The following is a 24365-nucleotide window of genomic DNA, read 5'->3' on the forward strand; positions in this document are numbered from 1 at the left end:
CTCCACACGGACAGTGACCCAGTGCCGGGATCGAACCTGGGACCTCGGCGGCGTGAGATACCAATGCTTAACCCACTGTGCCACCGTCCCTCGCACATTTCTAAACGTTGCCCCTCGCACCGTATACCGATGCCCCCTGACTCTTCCACCCTGGGGGGGGGGAGAGAAGCTTTGACTATGCACAGGGTGGTAAAAACATTTGACCACAAGAGTGTGGTAAAATCCTTCGTCCTTCTGAGTTGTGGGTGGAGAAAGGTGGCCTTGTTGCCAGCTGTGGCGTGTTCTTTAAAGAGTTGCTGCTGGAAGCTGAGCCAATCAGCAGATCCAGCACGGGGAGGAACTGGCGCCACACAAGCGGAAAGCTCGCCTCGAGCGGACGCACTTTCAGCTCGTCTCCAAATCAGAAACCCAGGCACGAAGAGAAAAACAAAAACACCTTCTTCACAATTAAAAGGAGTCTCCGCCGAAGAAGCCGCATTGCCAAAGTGCAGAATATAAAACCCGCAAGAATTAAATGGGAACGAATTCGCCCGTGCTTTTCGTGTGAGGTAAAGCGGCGCCAAACTTGGAACCAATTGGACTTTCATTTTGACTGAAGTGATTAAGTTTGTTTTAAATCTTCTCAATTCCCCCTACCCCTGAATCGGATAGTTAGTCGAGGGGGAAAAAAAAATGAGGAAAGTTAAAGAAACTTTTATATTTCTAATTTTAAAATCTTGATAACGCGTTATTTTGTTTTTTTTTGGGGGGTTGGGGGTTTGGGGGGGGGGGTAAATTCGCTCGTCGCAACCGCCTGCCACGCTTTGCACGGAGAAAACATTTCATTTAAAACTAAACTTGTTTTCCAACAAACCAGGCAATTCTGGAAAGTTTACCGCAGACCGAACCAAATGGACGTGTTTGCGAAATAGTTGCATAACTTCGGGGGAAGATTTGTATTTTCCATGTTATATGGGTTAAACCATTTTTTAGTTTCTTTAAAAAAATATATTCTTTACTGTTGAGGCTAATGGCACCAGAGACAAATGTTGCTGATTGATCATTGGGTGAAGAGGCAAATAGCAGCCCATTGAGCTGTTCTTCCATTCCTGTTGGTTGTACTAGATGCCAATCATGATGGGCACCTATCATTAGGCAAACATGGGACTTTATGAAATAAAAGCAGAAAATAACTCTGACCAGACAGCAATCTGTGGTGAGAGAAACAGCTAATGTTTCGGGTTGATGATCCAGAGTTGATTGTGAAGGAGACCAGCTACAACAATTCAAACCGACATGGAATGCCTAATCTAGAGAGTCAGATTACAGACTGCTTATGATAGTGCTTGTAGGAGGAAGGAACTGCAAATGCTCGTATTCCATTTGATTTTATTACACAAGAGCATAATGTTTTTTTAAAATCCCATCACGGTGTTGGCGTCACTGCTGAGGCCAGCATAGATAGTCATAGAATTTACAGTACAGAAGGAGGCCATTCGGCCCATCGAGTCTGCACCGGCTCTTGGAAAGAGCACCCTACCCAAGGCCAACACCTCCACCCTATCCCCGTAACCCCACCCAACACTAAGGGCAATTTTGGACACAAAGGGCAATTTAGCATGGCCAATCCACCTAACCTGCACATCTTTGGACTGTGGGAGGAAACCGGAGCACCCGGAGGAAACCCACGCACACACGGGGAGGATGTGCAGACTCCGCACAGACAGTGACCCAAGCCAGACCCAATTTACACGTTCCATGTCGTGACCCCGGCCCAGGAGCTTTAGCCGAAATTCACAAGAAGCAACATGTTCTCAAAGTCCTCCAATGGCAACGGCCAGGGTCGCTCCAAAGTAGGCAACAGTCAGTAAAAGGCAGGAAAGTCCCAGAGTCTATCCCAACCGTCCAAGGGGTCAAACCTCCAGGAACAGCAGCAACCTACCCCGGGCTGCAGGCAGCGGATTGTCCGTCAGAATTCCAACCCTGGCCCCAATCCGACCTGCCGCTTCCAGCAGCATATCCATGATTGCCCAGCCTAAGGTGGCAGTGAGCCACTGCCTTCAACTGCTGCAGTTCCTGTGGTTATAGTTTGGAAGGGAATTCCAGGAGTTTGGAGAATTTGGGATCGTTTTCCTTGGAGGAAAAATAGCCTGAGAAGAGATTTAATGCAGGTATTCAAAATTGAGGGGCCTGAATAGAGATGTAGATTTATATTTGATTTATTGTCATGTGCACTGAGGTACAGTGGAAAGTATTCTGTGTACAGTCCAGGCAGATTGTTGCATACATGGAAAAATATAGGACATACGATAAATACACAATGTGAGTACATAGACATCAGGTCAAGCATACAGGAGTGTAGTGTTACTCAGTAGAGAAGATGTGTGAAGAGATCAGTTCAGCCCATAAGAGGGTCGTTCAGGAGTCTGGTAACAGCAGGGAAGAAGCTCTTTTTGAATCTGTTTAGTGTGTGTTCTCAAACGTTTGAATGACACCCATTCCCTCCACCAGCGACACAGTGGCAGCAGTGTATCTTGCAGACGGGAACTTCCCACTTGTGAAAGGATCAAGAATGAAAGGGCACAGATTTTCAAGTAATTAGTAAAAGAAGCAAAAGTGAACCGAGGAAAAACCTTATCAAGCAGCAAGTGGTTAAGCTTTGGAATGCGCTGGCTGAGAGGGTTGGAGGCAGATTTAACTGAAGCATTCCAAAGGAAATAAGATTGTTATCTGAAAAGCAAAACTGTGCAAGGTTACAGGGAGAAGGTAGGAGATTGACATTCAGCGAGTTGTTCTTTTGGAGAGTTGGTGCAGACAAAATGGTCCAAATGGCTACCTCGTGCGCTGTAACAACTGATTTTTGGCCTAGCGACAGTGATATATTTCCAAGGCAGGATGGTGTGTGTGGCCTGGAGGGGAACTTGCAGATGGTGGTGTTCTCCATGTATCTGCTCTTCTAAGTCCTTCTCCGTGGTAGAGGTTGCAGGTTTGGAAGGTGCTGTCGAAGGACCCTTGACAAGTTGCTTTTGTGCGTCTTGTAGATGGTACACACTGCTGCCACTGTGTCATAGATATCATAGACTTTACAGTGCAGAAGGAGGCCATTCGGCCCATTGAGTCTGCACCAGCCCTTTGAAAGAGCACCCTACCCAAGCCCAAACCTCCACACTATCCCCGTAACCCCACCCAACCCAACTCTTTTGGAAATGAAGGGCTATTTAGCATGACCAGTCCACCTAACCTGCACATCTTTGGACTATGGGAGGAAACCGGAGCACCCGGAGGAAACCCACGCACACACTGGGAGGATGTGCAGACTTCGCGGCCGGGAATCGAACCTGGGACCCTAGAGCTGTGAAGCAATTGTGCTATCCACAATGCTACCGTGCTGCCCGTGTCGGTGGTGGAGGGAATGGATGTTGAACGTGGTGGAATGGGTGTCATTCAAATAGGAGCAGGAGTAGGCCATTTGGCCCCATGGGCCTATTTCTCCCATTCCACAAGATCATGGCTGATCTGATTGTGGCCCAAACTCTCTTTCTCTCTCCCCCTGCCTGCTGCCAATCCATAAACTTTGACTCCTTCAATGTTTCTCCTCCCTATTTGTGGTGCACAATACTGAAAAAGACAACCATGTATTCTGGTCATTTGTTCTTTAACACGTTGCCCAAGTATCCAGAAGATCAGTGCTATTCAATAATGGTTACAGGGGTGACTATGATTGCTAGTGCCCAGCACTAATTTTGGTCAAAAATGCTTTGTGTATACTTGTATAGTACAAGTAAATGTATCCCACAAGCATATTTGCTTACATTGAGCTCCCATCAATCAGTAACAATACTAACCTAGACAGTGCACAGTTGGTTGGTCGACTATACAGGCATCATGAGTGAGCTCTCTCCTGCTCTTGCCCACTGTTACATATGGTGCACTTTCCAGCAAGAGTCAAGAGCAGGAGCTGTTGTTTATATTCCCTTTCCTAGCCTGGAGCACCGAGGCTGATTGGTATCTCAAATACCATCCTGGCAGAAGTACTGAAACATTATTTTAACCAGTCACCTGTATCGGAATACTCGTGGTGCACAAAATGGTAGTGAAAGTAGACCACAATGTAGTTTTGCTGGAATGAATTTACAACTCTAAAATTCCTGACTGACAGCTTGTATGAAAAGGAGAATTAAGGGTGTTGCTAACTTTTGGTTGGCTCTTAATTCGTTGCCCGTTGGGTCTTTACTGAATTTGCTCTGTTTCTATAACCTTTGCTCTAGAGTCGCCAGGTATCTTTATGATACCGCCACGAGGTTCAAGTTCAAGTACTGATCAATAACTCAACACCAATTAGTAAGATTCAAATCAAAACACATTTATTATACACAGTAAATCACTATTCATGCATTAACTCTACTTTCTAGACTATTCTCTATCACTAAAAGGCCTATACTTAGCTTCGGAATTGGCCCACCAGGTCAGGGGAACAAATGGCCTTTCGTTCGATCTGAGTCTGCAGGATTTAAAAGCTGGTATAGACTTGTAGCTAGGAGCACCTATCTCGTAGCGAGTGTTGACTGGAGACTTACTTGGTTGATGCGGCAGCTTGGACAGTTCACTCAAGGGTTGATTCATTGCTGAGTGACCCTGCCAAGAAGGATGATTTGAACTTGGGGACTCTATTTTATAGTCCCCAGGGGCTTCCCGCCCCTTTGGGCGGACCCCGTACCTGGTTCCAAGTGATTGGACTACGTTCCGATCACTTGGATCGATTTCTCCAATACTGGAGCCGTTCCCTGATCGCTGGGCGGTCCCTGAGTGTCCGTTGGCCATCCTTTGTCTTGGCTCCTGCTGGCGCCGAGGAGTCTGGCTTGGCCTTATTCACCTGAAGTGTTTCAATTGTTCCCGGCGATGCTCATTACTATGCAGATGGCTGCTGGTTTCAGCGCTGTCTGGTTGTTTTGCAAGTTCTAATACACAGGATTTTTGCACTTGCTAGTTTTTGGCTGAATTTCCCTGCAGCCTTTGCGGTTCTCCATTTTAAGTCAGGGAGTGGCCAACCCAAGTGGCTGCAGGGGATAAAAGCAATCACTGCAGATGCTGAAATCTGAAACAAAAACAGACAATACTGGACAATCTCAGCAGGTCTGACAGCGTCTGTGGGGGGAGAAGGAGCTGACGTTTAGAGTCTGGATTAGCTTTTCAAAGAGTCATCTAGACTCTACGTTAATCCCCTTCTCCAGGAGAACTAGGGGACCCAGTTTAAAGTTGAGACCACACCAGGTCAGCTATGATCTTATTGAATGTCAGAGCAGCTCAAAGGGGCAAATGGGCCCTGCTCTTAAGTCCCATGTTCCTACAAGCGCATTATTTATGAGCAGAATCAAAATAGAACAGGCCTTTGAATGTGTTTGTTTAATTTGTATGTGATTCAAAGTACTGCTATATCAAAATTAAAGTGGTAATCCACAGGATTTCAAAACCCGGCATAATACAATCTAAATATTATTTATATTAGTTTGGGTTGAGGGTTGATTAATAGACAGAAAATCAAATAAGAATTGATGAACCACTTTCGGGTTGGCAGGATGTACCTGGTGGGGCGTCACAGGGTTGCTGGAAAGTAAACTGGATCATGCAAGGAGGTTGCAGAGGAATATAGACGAGATGGATGGAGTATACAAAGAACAAAGAAAAGTACAGCACAGGAACAGGCCCTTCGGCCCTCCAAGCCCATGCCGACCATGTTGCCCGTCTAAACTACAATCTTCTACACTTCCAGGGTCCATATCCTCTATTCCCATCCTATTCATGTATTTGTCAAGATGCCTCTTAAACATTGTATTCGTCCCTGCTTCCACTGCTTCCCCCAACAGCAAGTTCCAGGCTCCCACCATCCTCTGTGTAAAAAGACTTGCCTCGCGCATCTCCTCTAAACTTTGCACCTTAAACCTATGCCCCCTAGTAATTGACCCCTCTACCCTGGGGAAAAGCCTCTTGACTATCCACTCTGTCTATGCCCCTCATAATTTTGTAGACCTCTATCAGGTCTCCCCTCAACCTCCGTCGTTCCAGTGAGAACAAACCGAGTTTATTCAACCGCTCCTCAGAGCTAATGCCCTCCATACCAGGCAACATTCTGGTAAATCTCTTCTGCACCCTCTCTAAAGCCTCCACATCCTTCTGGTAGTGTGGCGACCAGAATTGAACACTATACTCCAAGTGTGGCCTAACTAAGGTTCTATACAGCTGCAACATGACTGGCAAATTTTTAGATTCAATACTGTGGGGAAATGTGAAATTATCCACTTAGATAGGAAAGCAGAATATTGTTTGAAACAGTGAATGACTAGCAAATGTTGATATGCAGAGGGATTTGGGTGTCCTTTTACACAAACCACAGAAAGCTAACATGGAGGTGCAGCAAGCAGTTAGGAAAGAAATTGAAATGCCAGCTTTCATTGCAGAGGAATCCTGGCTGCAATTATGTTGTTCTTGAAAGGACACATTTAATTTTGATGGGTACAATCACGGTTCACCCAAACTGATTCTCGGGACGAGAAGATTGACCTATGAGGAGAATTTTGAGTAGAATGAGCCGCTATTCCTTTACACAGAGAGTGGTGGGTGTGTGGAATGCACTGCCAGCAGAGGTGGGGGAGTCGGAGTTATTAGGGACATTTAAGCGACTCTTCGACAGGCACATGGACAGCAGTAAATTGAAGGGGTGGAGGTTAGGTTGATCTTAGATTAGGATAAATGGTCGGCACAACATCGAGGGCTGAAGGCCTGTACTGTGCTCTATATTCAATGTTCTATATTCAAGAGTGTGAGATCGACCGGTTTGTACATACTAAGAGAATAAAGGGATATGAGGATTGGGCGGGGTAGTGGCATTGAGGTAGAAGTTCAGCTGTTATTAAATGGTGGAGCAGGCTTCAGGGGCTTTCTGGTCTACTCTTATTCTCTTTCTCAATATATCTGCCACGGTGATGAAATACAGTCCTGCAGTCCATTTTTAAAAATTAAAAAAGTTGGTTTGGCTTTGATTATTCTGCTCCAGCTGTCCAAACCATGCAGTGAAAACCTACCCCTGTGAGATGGTCCCAAACCTAATATAGAATATTTCATGCTAGTTTAACTGCAGTTACACAACTTTCTTCACTTCTGTTGCAATGTGCAAACCATTTTGCAGTGACACAAAATGTGCAGCCTTGTATCTGAACTATTCTCTTATCAGTTGGTGAAATAAGTCCTGTAGTCACATGATAACAGTTCACTTTCTTGCCTACATTTGAGTCTATAGCACAGAAGCAGACATTTTGTTTTAATAAATTTAGAATACCCAATTAATTTTTTTCCAATTAAGGGACAATTTAGCGTGGCCAATCCACCTAACCTGCACATCTTTTGGGTTATGGGGGTGAAACCCACGCAGACATGGGGAGAATGTGCAAACTCCACACGGACAGTGACCTAGGGCCGGGATTCGAACCCGGATCCTCAGCGTCGCAGTCCCAGTGCTGTCCACTGCGCCACGTGCTGCCCTACAGAAGCAGACAACCGGTCCGTGCCAATGTTCATCTTCCACTCAAATCTCCTCCCCTCTATTTCATCTAACCCTATTACCATATCCTTCTATTCCTTTCTCTATTGTGTTTATCACACTTTCCCTTAAATGTAACTACTTGTGGTATCAAGTTCCACATTCTCGCTCTCGGAGTACAGTTGTTTCTGTTGAATTCTCTATTGGAATTATTAGTGACTATTTTGTAGTTATGGTCCCGAAGTTTTGGTCTTTTCACAATTGGAAACCTCTTTCCTATGTCTATCCTATCTTAACAACCTTTATTGGGTCATCCCTTGGTCTTTCTTGGACTAAAGAGCCCCCCTGCCTGTTCAATCTTTCCTAATGGTTATAACCTCTCACTTCAGGTATCATCCTTTATTTTGTACATTTTTTTATAATATGGAGATCAATAGTGTGCCAAGTTCTCCAAGTATGATCTAACCACGTTTATTTATAATATAACTTCTCTGCTTTTCAATTCTATCCCTTCAGTAATGAACCCACAGTGCTTTTTTATGGTTTTAATTGCGCAGTAGTCATCTGATTTGATTAGATAAATTGCTTGGCCACTCTTATGATGTGATCTCAGCCCCTGGATATTTCACACCCCTGATACTATAGACAAGAAATAGCACATGTTTTGGCAGTCCGCTGTCTTGAATCGATTTGTCTTTCTGCCTTAGGATTCATAATATATATTTTTCATGATCAATTTGTGCCATTGTTTTTTCCTGATTAATCTGTGCATTTAGTGAATGGAATGAATAGTAATATCAGATCCCCATTGTTTCTATCTCATTAATACAAACAAAAATAGGCGGCCTAACTTCTGTCAGGTCCCTAATCTAAAATTGAGCTGCCTTGAACACTGATTTGCGTTCAAGATCACTGTCGGCATATTGCCTGATCAGTAGTTCTTAAAGGGACCTTGCATATCCTCAGCCCACCCGTTTAATTTTAAATGAGGTCCACAGTTGTTTGGCTCGTGGACCTACCTATTTCAATGCAGGTGCGTTCATGCTGGCAGGCTGCGCAACCAAATTCCAAGGCCTGTGTGTTTAGCTCACCAACAACTGAGTAATGCATTGGGGACTCGAGCTGAGCAAAGCAAGCTACTTGAAAGCTCCCACTTTTGATAATTGGCACAGCCTCTGAGTCACAACATTTGAGTTGACATGCTGCTGTGGTGCTTCCTACTTTAGGAACACTCAGCCCTCGAGGCTGTTCTGACATTCAATCAGATCATGGCTGATCTGTATTTTAACTCTTTATTAGTCTTTGTTTCATAACCTTTACCTAACAAAAATCTATTGACCTCCGCATAATTCCAAATGTTCCCCAGTGTCCACTGCATTTTGGGGGCAGGGAGTTTCACTACCCCTTATGTGAAGAAATGCTTCCTGATGTCACCCATGAACAACCTAACTCTAATTTTGAGATTAAGCCCTCCTGTTCTGAATCTTCTGACCAGAGGGTAAACATTTCTCTGCATGTCCCTTTTTATCATTTTAAAAACTCCACTTACCCTTTGACTCAAGGGTCAATTACCACAACTGAATGCAGTTACTCCAGATGGGTTCTGACCAAAGTTCTATACTACTGAAACATCACCTCCTCTTATCCCTTGAGATAAAGACTATTTAAGTATTTATTTGACTCCTGCCCGCCAGCGTAGTGATTTCTCCCCATGGACATCCAAATTCTGTTGCTCACCCACAGTTCCGAGCTTCTACTCATTCAGAAAATATTGTGATCTATCTTTCCTTGGTCCAAAGTGGATGACCTCACTCCATCTGCCACAATTTTGCCCACTCACTTAATCTGTCAATGTCCTATTACAGCTTTCTGTTCCCGTCTGCACTATTTACTGTACCGTCCAACTTTGTATCATCTAGGGCAGCACGGTGGCACAATGGTTAACATTGCTGCCTCACGGCGCCGAGGTCCCAGGTTCGATCCCGGCTCTGGGTCACTGTCCGTGTGGAGTTTGCACATTCTCCCCGTGTTTGCGTGGGTCTCGCCCCCACAACCCAAAGATGTGCAGGGTAGGTGGATTGGCCACACTAAATTGCCCCTTAATTGGAAAATGAAATGAAATGAAAATCGCTTATTGTCACAAGTAGGCTTCAATGAAGTTACTGTGAAAAGCCCCTAGTCGCCACATTCCGGCGCCTGTTCGGGGAGGCTGTTACGGGAATTGAACTGTGCTGCTGGCATGCCTTGGTCTGCTTTCAAAGCCAGCGATTTAGCCCTGTGCTAAACAGCCCCTAAAATGAATTGGGTACTCTAAAATAAAAAATAAAAAACTTTGTATCACCTGCAAACCCATTCCAGCAGCCAAGAAGTGTTGTAATTTTGAGACCCTGGTCTAATTTGAATTTGGCATCCTGATGCTGCTCTCCATCCTCTGGAATGCAGGCAGAGGCCTGTGGTTAGGTGTTCTGAGGAAGGTAGAGAATGCAATGCAGATGCAGGGCCAAGCTGACAGCTGCCCACATCGTTTTTATGGAGCCTGGCCAATGGTTAGAATGCCACAACCCATGAGCAAAGTATTCAATTGTCGAGATCTGCCCAAATCCCGGATGAGCTCTTACCTGCGTCAAAGGATCCTGATTTCCATTGGAAAGGAGCCAGCCCATTATTTCAGGCTGCTGCTTCAGCTGCCAAGCAGTAGGCCCCTGTGAAAATGACAGCAGTCTGATTGTCAGTGCAAACAGAACAGTACGGTCACTGACCCCATTTTTAGTCACATAGAACATAGAACATTACAGCGCAGTACAGGCCTTTCGGCCCTCGATGTTGCGCCGACCTGTGAAACCACTCGAAAGCCCATCTACACTATTCCCTTATCGTCCATATGTCTATCCAATGACCATTTGAATGCCCTTAGTGTTGGCGAGTCCACTACTGTTGCAGGCAGGGCATTCCACGCCCTTACTACTCTGAGTAAAGAACCTACCTCTGACATCTGTCTTATATGTATCTCCCCTCAATTCCCGTAACAGCCTCCCCGAACAGGCGCCGGAATGTGGCGACTAGGGGCTTTTCCCAGTAACTTCATTTGAAGTCTAGTTGTGACAATAAGCAATTTTCTTTCATTCATTTCACTTAAAGCTATGTCCCCTCGTGCTAGACATCACCATTTGAGGAAAAAGGCACTGTCCACCCTATCCAATCCTCTGATCATCTTGTATGCCTCAATTAAGTCACCTCTTAACCTTCTCTCTAACGAAAACAGCCTCAAGTCCCTCAGCCTTCCCTCATAAGATCTTCCCTCCATACCAGGCAACATTCTGGTAAATCTCCTCTGCACCCTTTTCAATGCTTCCACATCCTTCCTATAATGCGGCGACCAGAATTGCACGCAATACTCCAAATGTGGCCGCACCATCAACATCACTGAGTTAACAAAATATCCCATGATATAATTGACCCCTCTGTCTCCTACCTCCTATCCCATGTCACAAGGTTAGCTCCATTCTCCTGTGCTTTCATTTTTGCTAATTATCTCTTGTATGAAACCTTATCGAATGTCTTCTTGAAGTTCATATTGGCAACCTCAATAGACACTCCTTTCCACCATGTGAGTGACATGCTCAAAAAAATTCAACTAGATTAATCAGACTTGACCCATCCCTCACAAATCCACTTTGAAAGATGGGAGGAGGCTCGGGTGGAGCATGAACACCAATAAGGACTGGTTGAGCTGATCAGCTCATAATTGTGCAATTGTTCTCAGTTGTTCTTTCTCTGGTGATTGATTCCAGTAACTGATAAACTGACACCTGTGGTTTCTTCCTTGGATGATGGAGTGACACAGGATTTGCCAACCTGGCCTTCTGCCACCCTGTTAGTTGCGTGATACAACAATAATGGAGTTATTAACTACTGGTAATCAATCTCTATCAATTAATCCAGTGGTGGAGAGCTTTGGGAAAATTGCCTTTTCCCTGCTAAACCTGCGACCTTCATTACATGTTATGTCTTGAATTTTTTGCATATTGTATCCATTTGCAGTTTTCCAATTCAAAGATACAGTACCTGAATCCAGAGAGTTGTAGAAAATTATGATCTCGCACCTGCAATTTGTTCACCTGTTTCTTTGGAGATTTGTCTTCAGTGTTTGCAGGACACTAATTTGCATACTATTGTAATGTGTTGATTTGTTCATTCGAAATGGGTTAATGCCTCTGTTGAAATAGTTCCAGTGCCATGCCATCCAAATGTGTTATGTTTATTATTGCATATTAGTAAAATATCCTAATTATTTTGGCTGTATTGTGTAGCCATCTTAGATGGCCACCTGCAAAGGACCATGGGAATTATGGCCAACCCAGGACTCCGACACACGCCGAGTTTGTGTGTGTGTATTTGCAACCCAGGTAGCCAGACCCGATCGAAACCCTCACTCGTTTGCATTCTAATGGCCCATTTCCCCAGAACAAAAGGACTGTACTCAGGTAACCGATACAGATGCAAACTAACCGGCGCCACTCCCTTTGCTAAGAAAGCCCAAACAGCCAAGGTCAATGACCGCTCAGGACACGCCCAGCCATCAAGGTACCCGCCCCTTTATTGGCCAAAATCGAAGGCAGTGATCGAAGCCTGCCGAATTATTGGGTCCAAAGCTAAGGACCGCCCCAAAGAGTGCGAAATCCCAGAGGGATCAAAAGAGGCACAGCCATGTGCTCGGTCTCTCTTGGCCCTGGCCTATGCCTAAAACCAAGTGTAGCATTACGACCAGAAGACAAGTTCAAGACCAACGATCGCTACCAGACGGATGAGCCCAGCAGAAACAGAGCCACTTCTTCCACCCAGCCACGCAAGATCCGGACAAAGTCCTTGTTCATCTGCACAGAGCCGGTTGCCCTGAAGTTAAGTACAGGTTGTTGTAGTTGTTAGGTTTAGTTTAACTTGTAGTGTTTTATGTCGCATGTCGAAGTAATCCTTGTGTGTAAATAAAAATAAACTATCTTTGAACTTGAACTGACTAACTGGTTGTTTGGTCTTTGATCGATATCCGGTAAAGCCTTGTGGTGGTATCATTTGATACCTGGCGACTCTGAAAAGCAATATTATTATTAATAATTGCCATTTCTAGTTCATTTGGCAACATTATTGGTGACGCTCGTGGGATAGTATTCCACTCATTAAAAAGAGCAACATTGGCGTCTCCGGTGCCGAATGGCAACAATTGGTAGAAGTCTGGCTAATTTTTTTTGTCTGAACATTTTGACTGCAATAATATAGTACCATTGTGTGATATGTTGGCTAAAGTCATGAATTATGTACCTTGCGTGAGAGTGTGAGTTCTGCATATGTTTTGGATTATGCAATTTCTCTGGCATTCAAAGCATTTTAAACACTCGACACAGAAATAGGGAGGAAAAAAAACCTTTTGATCTGATAAGACACATTGTTGATCTGTACAGAGAAGTGACTTGCGGCAGGAGCTTACTTCCCTGCTTCTCAGTTTCACTCAAGGTACCCACAATAGTCAAACCTTACAACAACCTATAGTTATTTAGCACCATTGACGTCACAAGGTGCTAATTCAAAAAGAGCATAGTTAGGATGATGTTTCTAACTGGGGATGTCAACCCTCCCAGAATGACTGGGAGCCTCCTGGAATTGGCATCAATTTCAGGTGGCTATTGTTTCAATCTCCCGGATTTCTTTTGTTATTTTAGCAGATAAAATTTAATATGCTGTAAACTGGTACTGATGTCGGTCACACGCATACTGCGCTCATTAACATTGCCTGTTTTCTTTCTCTGCTGAGAAGGTTAAAGCAAAGTTCTTGTGAGTTTTTTTATTCATCCAAGGGATGTGGGCGTCGCTGGCTCGGTCAGCATTTACTGCCCATCCCTAATTACCCCTTGAGAAGCTGCTGGTGAACTGCCTTCTTGAACTGCTGCAGTCCCAGTGGGGTAGGTAAACCACAGTACTGTTGGGGAGGGAGTCCCAGGATTTTGAACCAGCAACAGCCATGCAATTAAATAAATACTCTCCTTCCTTGTTTAACCTCCCAAGATAAGAGCAAGTTAGACAATGACAGAATTCCTTAATGGTTCAGTATGTAAATGCACCACCTGGTGTGTCATGGTCAGGTTCAATTCTAATTTGTGCTGAGTTACCTGATCAGGTTTTCTACAGGGATCCGACAACTGGTCGCCATGTCCCTAGGTTGTGAAGGAAGAAATTAGTTGGAATTTCACTTCTGATTGCTATCCAGTGTCCCCTGCTAGAAAGTGGATGTTGAGGGTGAAAATCATTGGGCTTGGCAGTGATGCTCCTCGCAGTGAAATAGCTCATTGACAATCCGTGTCTATATTTGTAGAAGTGGCGCAAACATTGTGAGAAGACAATGTAATTGGTCTACAATGGCAGTCCTTATCCTTTTAGATGGCAGCGGTCATGGGATTGGAAGGTGCTGCCTAAGGAGCCTTGGTGAGTTCCTGCAATGCAACTTATAGATCGCAATGCAAAATCGCCGAGCAGAAACTTATAGCCAAGTTCCGCACACATGAGTGCGGCCTCAACCAGGACCTGGGATTCATGTCGCGTTACATTCACCCCCAACCATCTGGCCTGCAAAATCCTACCAACTGTCCTGGCTTGCCACAATTCACACCTCTTTAACCTTGGGTTACCCCTCTTTCCAGTTGCTCCGTCTGGACCTGTAAAGACTTAATTATCTGCAAAGACTCCCATTCTTTTTAAAAAAAAAATATATATATTTATTAAAGTTTTTTTAACACAATTTTTCACCCTTACAAACAATAACCCCCCCCCCCCCCCTCGTAACAAAATAGAAAGAAATCGCACATAGCAAGATATATACATGGTAAAACGATATGTTACATAGCTTTGTACACTGGCTCTCTCCCGTATGTGCCAGTTTCCCAAATCTTTCATGTGTTCTCTTGCTCAAACATCCCCTCGGCAACCCCCCCCCCCCCCCCCCCCCCTCCCTGGGTTGCTGCTGCTGACCGACCTCAAAGACTCCCATTCAAAGTATCTTAGAGGTGCTATATTTAAATGCGCGCAGTGTATGGGACAAGGTAAATCAGCTTGTGGCCCAGATTGTGACTGGCAGGTATGATGTGGTAGGCATCACCGAGAGATGGTTGCAGGGGGTTCAGGACTGGCATTTAAACATCCAGGGATTCACAACCTATCGAAAAGACAGGGAGGTGGGCAGAGGGGGCGGGGTTGCCTTGTTAATTAGGAATGAAATTAAATCAATAGCACTAAACGACATGGGGTCGGATGATATGGAGTCTGTGTGGGTAGAGTTGAGGAACCACAAAGGCAAAAAAACCATAATGGGAGTTATGTACAGGCCTCCTAACAGTGGTCAGGACCAGGGGCACAAGATAGAAAGTGCATGTCAGAAAGGCAAGGTCACCGTGATCATGGGGGACTTTAATATGCAGGTGGACTGGGTAAATAATACTGCCAGTGGACCCAAGGAAAGGGAATTCATTGAATGTTTACAGTAGGGCTTTTTGGAACAGCTTGTGATGGAGCCCACTAGGGAACAGGCCATTCTGGACTTAGTGTTATGTAATGAGCCAGACTTGATAAAAGATCTTAAAGTGAGGGAACACTTAGGAGGCAGTGATCATAATATGGTAGAATTCAATCTCCAATTTGAAAGAAAGAAGGTAGAATCAGATGTAAAGGTGTTACAGTTAAATAAAGGTAACTACAGGGGCATGAGGGAGGAACTGACGAAAATCGACTGGGAGCAGAGCCTAGTGGGAAAGACAGTAGTGCAGCAATGGCAGGAGTTTCTGGGAGTAATTGAGGACACAATACAGAGGTTCATCCCAAAGAAAAGAAAGGTTATCAGAGGGGGGATTAGGCAGCCATGGCTGACAAAGGAAGTTAGGGAATGCATCAAAGCAAAAGAGAAAGCCTATAATGTGGCAAAGAGTAGTGGGAAGTCAGAAGATTGGGAAGGCTACAAAAACAAACAGAGGATAACAAAGAGAGAGATAAGGAAAGAGAGGATCAAATATGAAGGTAGGCTAGCCAGTAACATTAGGAATGATAGTAAAAGTTTCTTTAAATACATTAAAAACAAACGGGAGGCAAAAGTTGACATTGGGCCGCTCCAAAATGACATTGGTAATCTAGTGATGGGAGACAAGGAAATAGCTGAGGAACAGAATAAGTACTTTGCGTCAGTCTTCACAGAAGAAGACATGAGTAATATCCCAACAATTAGGGAGAGTCAGGGGGCAGAGTTGAATATGGTAGCCATCACAAAGGAGAAAGTGCTAGAGAAACTAAGAGGTCTAAAAATTGATTAAATCTCCGGGCCCAGATGGGCTACATCCTAAAGTTCTAAAGGAGATAGCTGAAGAAATAGTGGAGGCATTAGTTATGATCTTTCAAAAGTCACTGGAGTCAGGGAAAGTCCCAGAGGATTGGAAAATCGCTGTTGTAACCCCCCTGTTCAAGAAGGGAACAAGGAAAAAGATGGAAAATTATAGGCCAATTAGCCTAACCTCGGTTGTTGGCAAGATTCTAGAATCCATTGTTAAGGATGAGATTTCTAAATTCTTGGAAGTGCAGGGTCAGATTAGGACAAGTCAGCATGGATTTAGTAAGGGGAGGTCGTGCCTGACAAACCTGTTAGAGTTCTTTTGAAGAGATAACAAATAGGTTAGACCAAGGAGAGCCAATGGATGTTATCTATCTTGACTTCCAAAAGGCCTTTGATAAGGTGCCTCACGGGAGACTGCTGAGTAAAATAAGGGCCCATGGTATTCGAGGCAAGGTACTAACATGGATTGATGATTGGCTGTCAAGCAGAAGGCAGAGAGTTGGGATAAAAGGTTCTTTTTCGGAATGGCAACCGGTGACGAGTGGTGTCCCGCAGGGTTCAGTGTTGGGGCCACAGCTGTTCTCTTTATATATTAACGATCTAGATGACGGGACTGGGGGCATTCTGGCTAAGTTTGCCGATGATACAAAGACAGGTGGAGGGGCAGGTAGTATGGAGGAGGTGGGGAGGCTGCAGAAAGATTTAGACAGTTTAGGAGAGTGGTCCAAGAAATGGCTGATGAAATTCAACGTGGGCAAGTGCGAGGTCTTGCACTTTGGAAAAAAGAATAGAGGCGTGGACTATTTTCTAAACGGTGACAAAATTCATAATGCTGAAGTGCAAAGGGACTTGGGAGTCCTAGTCCAGGATTCTCTAAAGGTAAACTTGCAGGTTGAGTCCGTAATTAAGAAAGCAAATGCAATGTTGTCATTCATCTCAAGAGGCTTGGAATATAAAAGCAGGGATGTACTTCTGAAGCTTTATAAAGCATTAGCTAGGCCCCATTTAGAATACTGTGAGCAATTTTGGGCCCCACACCTCAGGAAGGACATACTGGCACTGGAGCGGGTCCAGCGGAGATTCACACGGATGATCCCAGGAATGGTAGGCCTAACATACGATGAACGTCTGAGGATCCTGGGATTATATTCATTGGAGTTTAGGAGGTTGAGGGGAGATCTAATAGAAACTTACAAGATAATGAATGGCTTAGATAGGGTGGATGTAGGGAAGTTGTTTCCATTAGCAGGGGAGACTAGGACCCGGGGGCACAGCCTTCGAATAAAAGGGAGTCACTTTAGAACAGAGATGAGGAGAAATTTCTTCAGCCAGAGGGTGGTGGGTCTGTGGAATTCATTGCCCCAGAGGGCGGTGGAGGCCGGGACGTTGAGTGTCTTTCAGACAGAAGTTGATAAATTCTTGATTTCTCGAGGAATTAAGGGCTATGGAGAGAGAGCGGGTAAATGGAGTTGAAATCAGCCATGATTGAATGGTGGAGTGGACTCGATGGGCCGAATGGCCTTACTTCAGCTCCTATGACTTATGGTATCGTCTTGCATCTTTGATTTTGTCGATATAAATTTTTCTGGAACCCACCTCTTCATTCACCTGAGGAAGGAGCAGCGCTCCGAAAGCTAGTGATTCGAAACAAACCTGTTGGATTTTAACCTGGTGTTCTAAGACTTCTTACTGTGCTCACCCCAGTTCAACACTGGCATCTCCACATCATGAATAAGGCTTGCCAGTCTATAGACGGTTTCGTTACTAATGCTGTTTTCTCGATGTGCCGTAGTAGTGTGGGGAACATGTAGTAGTTTTGTACTCACACTTGCCAAACATCTTTGTAAGCTGTTCACCAGAGGCCCTGGAACCCTGTACATTCGGAGCTTAACACTAGAACTGCTCTGTCCTGTTATGGACTCTCCTGAACATCTCTCTCCAGCAGTGTGAGATCCTGGCCAGTAGGTACACTGCCTATTTGTGTTTCTGGCCATCTCTTTGTTGTAACAAAGCGATCCATCTTCACAGTCCTCTTGACTTGCTTGCCCGCAGCTAGAAAATGGAAGACGCTCTCCTCCCGTGATTTCATGCCAAAGGCACGTACGTACAGGGTGCTTGGTTTTGGTTAGTCGCTTGTGTGTGGGTTCCCTTGACTTTGCCTCACCGGGGAATGTCATTGCTGTAGCAAGTGTTGCTGCTAATCCATTGCATTTGTTGGGGAACTGTTGACCTCTGGGGCTGATGGTCATTCTGTTTGTTCAGTTGGTGAAATCTTCCTCATCAGCTGTCTGCTGTGAAAGAGTAGCTTTCTGGTTGCACTTATGTGGGTGTGGTTGCAATGATCTATCTGATTGTTTACATGTATGATCAAGATGTCAACTGGTTTAACCTAGTGCAAGTTGCCAAGCAGGGTAACATTTGTTGAGTGCATTGAATGTTTGCTCTCTGCCAGAGTTTTGGAGAGCCAGTCAATAATTTGACTGCTTTATCAAAGCTGTGATTTCATTTTGATTCTGTCACGCACTCCGGTGGGTACCGGAGCAATAGGTCAGAAGGTGAAACCATTAATCCCTTGTGTGCATGCACCTACAGAGATCACTACATCTATTTTTCAAATACTCTTTTTAAAAAAAATATATATATATTTTTATTCTTTTTCACATTTTCTCCCAAATTTACACCCACCAACAAGAAACAATAATCAGCAACAAATATGTCAATCCCCATGTCGATAACAACGATCCCATCCTCCCACCAAACCCCAAACATTATCCCGCATGTTCACACAAACAAATGACCAAAAGGAATTCGGGATCACCCATAGTCACCCTTAAAACACACAGCCCCCCTCCCCCCAACCCTCCCACCCCCCGCCCCAACTAATGTTCAATGTTATCCAGTTCTTGAAAGTGCATAATGAATAATGCCCATGACTTGTAGAACCCCTCCATCCTTCCCCTCAGTTCAAACTTAACCTTCTTAAGAGTCAAGAATTCCAACAGGTCCCCCCGCCACGCCAGGGCACTGGGTGGAGAGGCTGCTCTCCATCCCAGCAGGATCCGCCTTCGGGCGATCAACGAGGCGAAGGCTACAACATCTGCCTACGCTCCCGTTTCCAACCCCGGCTGGTCCGACACCCCGAATATGGCCTCCCGGGGGCCCGGGTCCAGTTTCACGTGCACCACTTTGGAAATTACCCTAAAAACCTCCTCCCAGTAAACCTCTAGCTTTGGACAGGACCAAAACATGTGAACATGATTAGCGCCCCCCCCCCTCGCAACATTCGCACACATCTTCTACTCCTTCAAAGAATCGGCTCCTCCTCGCCCTCGTGAGGTGTGCTCCGTGTACCACCTTCAGCTGTATCAGCCCTAACCTCGCGCACGAGGTGGAGGCGTTCACTCTCCGGAGCACCTCACACCAGAAACCCTCCTCCATATCCTCCCCCAACTCTTCCTCCCACTTTGCTTTGATCCCTTCCAGTGGTGCCTTCTCCTCTTCCAAAATAGCCCCGTAAACCGCTGACACTACCCCCTTCTCCAGTCCCCCTGTCGTCAGCACCTCCTCCAGCAATGTGGAGGCCGGCCTACCCCCTTCTCCAGTCCCCCCCGTCGTCAGCACCTCCTCCAGCAATGTGGAGGCTGGCTCCTCCGGGAAGCTCTGTATCTCCTTTCTGGCAAAATCTCGAACCTGCATGTATCTAAACATTTCCCCCTGCTCCAGCCCATACTTCGCTTCCAGCTCCTTCAATCCTGCAAACCGACCCCTAAGAAACAAATCTTTTAGCGTCTTAATCCCCTTCTCTTCCCATTTCCGAAAACTTCCATCCCACTTCCCTGGCTCAAATCTGTGGTTCCCCCGATTTCCCTTGACCCTGCCCCCAATAAATGTTTTATTAAAGCTTTTCCAACCAATGTTTTTACATAACAAAGATAGAAGTACAAATAATAATAAAAATAAAAAGATACAAGAAGTATTAAACAAACAAGGTGGGTGTTGTCTTCCTATGAAGCTTTATTATTACCGGACTCCCTGAGTATTTCCCCGGAGCTATCGGGAGCGGCGCTGTTGCTAGTGTTTTCAATCCCGACCCCCTGCACAAACTCTCCTCCATTCTGACCCACTGAGAATCAACCTCTCTGACCCAGCTCAGCACCTTCTCCACATTCGCCGCCCAGTAGTAATACATCAGGTTCGGAACACCCAAACCCCCTGCCTGCCTTCCCCTCTGTAGCAGCACCTTTCTCACTCTGGCCACCTTCCCTCCCCATATGAACGACGTAATCCTTCCCTCCATCTCTCTGAAAAAAGCCTTTGGCAGGAAAATCGGTAGGCATTGGAAAATAAACAGAAATCGCGGCAACACATTCATTTTAACCGCCTGTACCCGACCTGCCAGTGACAGAGGAAGGCCGTCCCACCTTGCCAGATCGGCTTTCACTCTCCCCACCAAACTAGTGATGTTGTACCTGTGGAGCCCCCCTCACTCCCGGGCAACCTGCACCCCCAGGTACCTAAAGTGAGACCCTGCCCTACGGAATGGCAGCCCCCCCCCCCTGCCCTACCCCCCCCCCCCCCCCCCCCCCCCCCCCCCGGCCGAGACACCACAAAATACTCACTTTTGTCTAGATTCAGCTTGTACCCCGAGATAGACCCAACTACTCGCAGTAGCTCCAATATTCCCTTTATCGGCATTTGGTTCCAACACGTATAGCAGCAAGTCATCGGCATACAAGTACATCCTCTGCTCTATCCCGCACTATTCCTTTCCATACCCCCGAACTTCTTAATGCGATGGCCAACGGCTCAATCGCGAGTGCAAACAGCAGGGGGGACCGGCCATCCCTGCCTAGTCCCACGGTGGAGAGAAAAGTATCTCGAGCTGATGATGTTTGTGCAGACTCTCGCCCTCGGCTCCTTATACAGTAGCTTTACCCAGTTCACAAATCTTGGCCCAATCCCAAATCGCTCCAGAACTGCCATCAGGTACCCCCATTCTACCCGATCAAACGCCTGCTCAGCGTCCAATGCCACAACCACCTCGGTTTCCTTCCCCTCCGCCGGTGCCATAACGATGTTCAAAACCCTCCTAATGTTTGAAAAGAGCTGCCTCCCTCTCACGAACCCCGTCTGATCCTCCCCTATCACCTTCGGGAGGCACTCCTCCAGCCTACCCGCCAGTACCTTCGCCAACACTTTTACGTCCACATTCAGAAGTGATATGGGCCGATACGACCCCCACTCCGTCGGATCCTTATCTTTTTTAGCAACAGGGAAATCGATGCCTGCCCCAACGTTTGTGGCAACACCCCCTTCTCAATCGCCTCTTCAAACATCCCCATCATCAGGGGTGCCAACCTATCCTTAAATTTTTAATAATATTCCACCGGAAACCCATCCGGCCCTGCCACCTTCCCCGACTGCATCCTCCCAATCGCATCCTTTATCTCCTGCTCCACTATCGCTCCTTCTAATGTAGCCCTGTCCCCCTCCCCTAACCTCGGATACTCCAAACCATCTAGAAATTCCTGCATCTCACGGTCTCCTCCGAGTGGCTCTGACTTGTACAACCTCTCATAAAACTCCTCAAAAACCTTGTTAATCAGCACTGGGGCCACCACCACCTTCCCTGCCCTATCCCTCACCTGAAATTTCCTTTGCCGCTGCTTCCCTCTGGAGCTGACCTGCTAACCTGCCTTATCTCCATGTTCATAAACTGCACCCCTTGCTCGTCTCAGTTGGCGCACCGCCTTCCTGGTGGACAGTCGGTCGAAGCTCGCCTGTGGTTCCTTCCTCTTTTCCAGCTTCGCCGGGTCCCCATCCTCTGCATACCTCCTGTCTACCTCCAACATCTCATCTATTACCCTCTGCCGCTCCAACCTCTCCTCTTTGTCCACCCTGGCCTTAAACAAAATTACCTCACCCCTCACCACCACCTTCAGAGCCTCCCAGACAACTGCCTTCGACACCTCACCCGTACAGTTGAAACCTACATATTCCTTAATTAATTACCTTTTCAATTTTCTCACAGAACACTTGGTTCCCCAAAAGCCCCACATCCGGTCTCTGCGCTGCCCCCTTCTCCAGCACCATATCCACCCAATGTGGAGCGTGATCTGACACTGCAATTGCAGAGTATTCCGACCCCTTGACTCCAGCCAGCAAAGCCTTCCCCACCACAAAAAAGTCGGTCCGCGAGTATACCTTGTGGACCACTGAGAAAAACGAATACTCCCGTTCCCTTGGGTGCAGGAACCTCCAAGGGTCCACCCCTCCCATTTCCACCATTAGCCCAGCCAGCGCCTTCGCCCCCCCTGATGGGACCAGCGAGCGCGGCCGTGATCTCTCCAACCTTGGCTCCTGCACCAAGTTCCAGTCCCCCCCCCCCCCCCCCACAATCAGCTCATGCGTGTCCAAGTCGGGAATAGCCCCAAGCACCTTCCTCGCGAATCCCACATCGTCCCAATTGGGACCGTGTACACTTAACAGCGCCACTAATCTCCCCTCCAATGCCCCTGTCACAATCACATCTACCCCCCTGATCTGCCACCACCTTCTCCATCTGGAAGCGTACCCTTTTGCTGACCAGCACCGCTACCCCTCGAGCCCTTCCATCAAATCCGGAGTGAAACACTTGGCTAACCCAGCCCTTTTTAAGTCTCACCTGGTCCTTCACCCTCGAGTGTATCTCCTGCAGCTTTGCTACATCGGCTTTCAAACTTTTAAGATGCGCAAGCACCCTTGACCTCTTGACGTTCCACGTGACTATCTTAACTGGGGGTGTCTGTCCCCCCCCCCCCCCCCCCCCCCCCCCCCCCCACAAAAACCCTTCTTATCCACCATCATCATACCACCGGGCCCTGCCCCATAAGCCTGACCTGCCCCTGTCGATTATTAAAATCAAACCCCCCCCCCCCTCCCCCAGCTCGCCTCGTAGGCCCATTGAAACCTGCCATCCGGGCTCCAACGTCCGCAGCACTCCTCTCACCTCACCTCCGTTCACTAACCGACTTTAGTTAGCTAGCGCGGGTGGCTCCCCCAGCCAAGACCTCTCGCCCCCTTCCACCCAGTCCCAGAGAAAGAAAAAACAAAACCAACAATCCAACCCATACAATTCACTAAAATAAGATATAACCGTCGCAACACAGAACGCCAATCAAGCGAACCATTAACTTGAACTCTATAACAATGCAAAGAGAGGTAAATTGCAATACAAATCAGTAAAAAGAAAGTTGTAACATTTGTACATTTTCCAGCTGCTCAATCACAGTCCACAGTCTTTCTTCCAGCTCCGGTCCTCATGTCTGTCCCAAGCCTTCTGCCCTCACGAACGCCTCAGCCGCCTCCGCTGTCTCAAAATAACAGTCTTTGGTGTTATATGTTACCCTCAGCTTCGCCGGGTACACCACACCAAATCGCACCCCCTTCTTGTACAAAGCCACCTTCACTCGCCCAAACGCCGCTCATCTTTTTGCCAACTCCACCGTCCAGTCCTGATAATCCGAACTCCAGCACCATCCCACAGCACCTCACGCTCCTGCTTCGCCCAGCTTAATACTTTCTCCTTCAAGCAGTACTGATGGAAGCAGATAATTACTGCCCTTGGCAGCTTGTTCACTTTGGGCTTCGGCCTTAATGACCGATGAGCTCGGTCTAGCTCGTACAGGTGGGGCTCTCACCCTCCCCCATCAGCTCCGCCAACTTCTTAGCGAAGTATTGCGTTGGCCTTGGGCCCTCTGTCCCTTCAGGCAAGCCCACGATTCTCAAATTGTGCCGCCTGGAGCGGTTCTCCAAGTCCTCGGGCTTTGCTCGGAGTCCTCTGTTCACCTCCACCACCCTCCGCAGCTCGTCCCCCATCGAGGTGAACTGGTCGCTGTGCTGTGACACAGCCTCCTCCACTTCCTTCATCTTCTCGCCCTGCTCTCGTAACTCGGCCGATGTCTTTGCCACAGCTACCCTCACCGAGGTGATTGCCTCCTCCACCAATGACTTCAATGCGACGCCGTCTCCTTCCTCAAGGCCTCCTTGTGCATCGCAAACTGTTTTTCCAGCTCCACCGCCATCACCTCGGCCATCTTCTCCACCGTAAGTAGTGCGGCCCCACCTTGGGTTTCAGCATCCGCCACCTTGTCAGCACGTTTGCTTGTCTCCTCATTCAACGGTGAGCCCGCGTTTCCTCCTTTCTTTGACGCTGCTCTTCGCATCCTTTAGCGGCTTATTGTTTTTCCTTTCTTTTTTCCACTTTTCACCCTTCTGTCCTTCATCAATCTGTTTTTTTTTTGTTGAAAAAAACAAACCACTTTTCTTCCTTCACACAAAAAAAAGGGGAGAAAAAATAACTTTCACCAAACTTCTTTAAAACTTCTTTCTCTTCTCTTTTTACATTCCCCCAGAGTTCCCCTGGGACCGGACTTCAGCCTTCTTATTACATTCTAGGTGGGAGCCATCCAATGTGGGACATCCCACCTACATTGCGCCCTGGCCTCGGGC

The 24365-nt window shown here is 46.7% G+C and overlaps 1 protein-coding gene across 4 annotated transcripts in view; it reads left to right on the plus strand.

Annotated features, from left to right (window-relative positions):
* Positions 1-318: 318 nt before the first annotated feature.
* Positions 319-24365, plus strand: part of LOC140405375 (signal transducer and activator of transcription 5B-like) — a 304409-nt gene continuing 280362 nt past the window's right edge. For 2 of the 4 annotated variants that reach the window (XM_072493699.1, XM_072493700.1), the window contains exon 1: positions 319-548. The gene's annotated coding sequence lies outside the window, so the exon portion shown is untranslated. The remainder of the gene's footprint in view (positions 549-24365) is intronic. The other 2 variants (XM_072493697.1, XM_072493701.1) reach the window with 1 other exon arrangement.

This window comes from Scyliorhinus torazame, chromosome X, assembly GCF_047496885.1.
Source record: "Scyliorhinus torazame isolate Kashiwa2021f chromosome X, sScyTor2.1, whole genome shotgun sequence".
Lineage (NCBI taxonomy): Eukaryota > Metazoa > Chordata > Chondrichthyes > Carcharhiniformes > Scyliorhinidae > Scyliorhinus > Scyliorhinus torazame.